Consider the following 4352-nt stretch of genomic DNA (forward strand, 5'->3'; position numbering starts at 1 on the left):
GTGCAGATCCGGGCCTTGCTCACATAGCCACCTCTGGGAGGCGAGCGCTGGTGGTCGACCCGGTAGTCGAAGGCACTCGACTAGCAAAGGTCCTGACGGACGGTGGCAGTGGCCTAAACATACTGTATGCAGAGACGTTGAAGGGAATGGGCATTCCGATGTCCAGACTCAGTGAAAGCAATATGAGTTCCCATGGGGTCATTCCAGGCAAGAAGGCTGCATCCCTCGGTCAGATTGCGCTCTACGTGGTTTTCGGTGATTCCAAAAATTACTGCAAAGAAAAGTTGACATTTGAAGTTGTGGATTTCCAGAGTGCTTATCATGCAATTCTGGGCAGGCCAGCTTATGCACGATTTATGGCTTGACCATGCTACGTGTACCTCAAATTGAAAATGCCTGGTCCCAAAGGAGTGATCACTATCTCTGGTAATCGGAAGACGGTAGAAGAGTGCTTCCAGAATGGCTCAAAGATCGCCGATGCTCAGATGGCCGTGGTAGAATTGCAAGAATACCAGAAAAATGCAGATCCGAGTGATTTGTTGTGAGCCAAGAAGCCAGCCACAGATTTAGCATTCTAGCCGTCCGGTGAAACGAAGTCGATTCACATTCACTCGACAGATTCCAATGCTGCTCCGACTCACATTTCAACCACACTCGACTCCAAATAGGAAGAAGCGCTCATCTAGTTCCTCCGTGATAACTAGGACATCTTTGCATGGAAGCCTTATGACATGCCGGGTGTTCCCAGGGGACTGGCTGAGCATCGTTTATGAGTCGACCCAAAAGTGAAACCAGTTAAAGAGCATCTTCGTCAGTCCGTCGTACAGAAGAGAAAGGCAATCGGTGAAGAGGTGGCTCGGCTTTTGGCAGCTGAGTTTATCCGAGAGATTTACCACTCCGAGTGGTTAGCCAACGTTGTCATGGTCCCAAAGAAGGACGATTCACTTTGCATGTGCATTGATTTCAAGCATATCAATCGGGCCTGCCCGAAAGATCACTTTCCTCTCCCTCACATCGACCAGATAGTCGACTCGACTACAGGGTGCGAGCGTTTGTCCTTTTTGGACGCCTACTCCGGGTACCACCAGATCTGTCTATACGGACCCGACGAGATAAAGACAGCTTTTATCACCCCGTTTGGGTGCTTCTGTTATGTCACACTGCCATTCAGCTTGAAGAACGCTGGAGCCACATTCATGCGGATTATTCAGAAGTGCCGGCTCACTTAGATCAGTCGGAATGTGGAAGCATACATGGATGACATTGTGGTCAAGTCACCTAAAGGTTCCGACGTACTGACTGACCTTGCTGAAACCTTTGCCAACCTCAGAAGGTATGATATCAAGCTCAATCCATCGAAGTGCATGTTTGGAGTTCCAGGCGGAAAATTACTCGGTTTCCTTGTTTCCGAACGAGGAATCGATGCTAACCTAGAGAAACTAGGCGCTATACTCCAAATGAAACGCCCTGTGCGTGTGCATGATGTCCAGAAACTTACTGGTTGCTTGGCCGCCCTAAGTCGATTCATTTCTCGCCTCAGTAAAAAGGCGCTGCCTCTTTACCGACTGATGAAGAAATCAGATAAGTTTGAGTGGACCCCAGAAGCTGATGCAGCATTTGCAGAGCTAAAAGCCCTGCTTTCCACCCAGCCGGTGCTTGCTGATCCAATCAGCAAAGAGCCTCTATTGCTTTATATAGCAGCCACTGGACAAGTCGTCAGTACAGTACTTACGGTCGAGCGGGAAGAAGAAGGAAAAGCTTATAAAGTTCAACGGCCAGTTTATTATATTTCTGAAGTCCTGACTCCGTCAAAGTAGAGATATCCGCACTATCAGAAGCTTGTCTATGGGATTTAGATGACCACGAAGAAGGTTGCACACTATTTCTCTGATCACTCTGTTATAGTCGTTAGCGACGCTCCATTATCAGAGATTCTGCACAACAGAGATGCAACTGGTCGAGTGGCAAAATGGGCGATTGAACTCCTTCCCTTGGATATCAAGTTTGAGGCAAAGAAAGCTATCAAGTCCCAAGCAATAGTAGATTTCCTCGCCGAGTGGATCGAACAGCAACTACCGACTCAAGTTCACTCGGAGCACTGGACCATGTTCTTTGACGGATCCAAAATGCTGAATGGTTCTGGGCTGGGGTAGTACTGGTATCCCCTCGAGGAGACAGGCTCAGATATGTCCTCCAGATTCACTTTGATTCCTCCAACAATGAAGCAGAATATGAAGCACTCCTGTATGGGTTGCGCATGGCCATCTCACTCGGCATCCGTCGCCTCATGGTCTATGGCGACTCAGATTTGGTAGTCAATCAAGTGACGAAGGAGTGGGACATCAGAAGCCCAGCCATGACTGGTTACTGCAACACGGTGAGGAAGCTGGAAAGGAAGTTTGAGGGGTTAGAGCTCCACCACATACCCCGACTGAAAAATCAAGCAGCCGATGACTTGGCAAAGATAGGTTCCAAGAGAGAAGCCATTCCCAGCAATGTATTTTTGGAGCATATTCACATGCCGACAGTTCAGGAAGATCCTTTTACTGAAGAGCCCCCGCAGCCTAAGAGCGCCACAGACCCGACTGAAGTCGAGGTCCCAGCCATGGTCGACCTAATCATGGAGGTTCTGGCCATTACTCCCGACTGGACAGTGCCCTACATTGCGTACATCCTTAGGAAAGAACTCCCAGAGGATGAGGAAGAGGCTCGATAGATCGTCCGTAGATCCAAGGCCTTTACTGTGATAAGAGGACAACTGTTCAGGGAAAGCGTGACTGGAGTCGGTCAAAAATGCATAACACCAGAAGAAGGTTGAATGATCCTCAATGACATCCACTCGGGGACCTGTGGTCACCATGCGTCCTATCGGGCCATCGTGGCTAAAGCATACCAAGCTGGATTCTATTGGCCACGAGCAAATGAAATGGCGAAAGATATAGTCGACGGATGCGAAGGATGCCAGTTTTACTCCGACATGTCTCACAAGCCAGCGTCAGCCCTGAAGACCATCCCCTCATCTGGGCCTTTGCTGTTTGGGGCTGGATATGATTGGACCACGGAGAACTGGCAAGAGCGGCTTCACTCATGTGCTTGTTGCAGTCGACAAGTTTACCAAATGGATCGAAGCTAAACCTATCAAGAACATTGATGCCAGCACTGCTGTCAGTTTTATCAGAGAATTGACATTCAGATATGGAGTTCCACACAACATCATCATGCACAACGGGTCGAACTTCGATTCTGATGAGTTCAGGGCTTTCTGCGCTTCTCAAGGCACTCGAGTCGACTATGCTTCAGTCGCTCACCCCTAGTCGAACGGACAAGAAGAAAGAGCCAATGGCCTAATTCTCAAAGGACTGAAACCCCGACTGATGCGTGATCTCAAACACGCAGCAGGTGCTTGGGTTGATGAACTTCCATCAGTTCTGTGGGGTTTAAGGACAACTCCTAATCGGTCGACCAGACGAACTCCTTTCTTCTTAGTCTATGGAGCCGAAGCTGTTCTGCCAAGTGACCTGCTCCACAATGCACCCCGAGTCGAGCTCTTCTCCGAAGAGGAAGCACAGCAGGCCCGGCAAGATTTAGTCGATCTCTTAGAGGAGCAAATAGAGATGGCCTTGATCCGGTCGACCATTTATCAGCAAGACTTGCGTCGATTCCACGCCAGAAATGTGAGGGGTCGAGCCTTTCAAGAATGAGACCTGGTTCTTCGAGTAGATCAACAGAAACCACACAAGCTCGCCCCAAATTGGGAAGGCCCCTTCATCATCACCAAAGTTCTCCACAACGGAGCATACCATCTTTATAGTATTGCGCATCAGAAAGACAAGCCACGGGCTTGGAACGGGGAGCTGCTCCGCCCCTTTTATACTTAAGCACTCGTTCGAATAAAATTAATAAGAAACACCTTTGTAATTTGTTTATCAAAGACAAGAGCTTACGGTCCTCTCATACGATTGTTGTTGATCTTATTTACTTCCGAAATCCCCCAGTGGGTGGGCTTAGTCGCGAATCCGTTTCTCCTAAGTTCGAAAGAATCCTACCGAGTGGAGAGCAATCCTCCCACTCGGGGGCTTAGCTGCAGTCCGGTACTTGCCTAAGTTCTCTCACTCGAAGGCTTAGCTGCAGTCCAGTACTCGCCTAAGTTCGAAAGAATCCTACCGAGTGGAGAGCAATCCTCCCACTCGGGGGCTTAGCTGCTGTCCGGTACTCGCCTAAGTTCTCTCACTCGGAGGCTTAGCTGCAGTCCAATACTCGCCTAAGTTTGAAAAAATACTACCGAGTGGAGAGCAATCCTCCCACTCAGGGGCTTAGCTGTAGTCCGGTACTCGCCTAAGTTCTCTCACTCG

The sequence above is a fragment of the Triticum dicoccoides genome, chromosome 5A (assembly GCF_002162155.2).
Source record: "Triticum dicoccoides isolate Atlit2015 ecotype Zavitan chromosome 5A, WEW_v2.0, whole genome shotgun sequence".
Lineage (NCBI taxonomy): Eukaryota > Viridiplantae > Streptophyta > Magnoliopsida > Poales > Poaceae > Triticum > Triticum dicoccoides.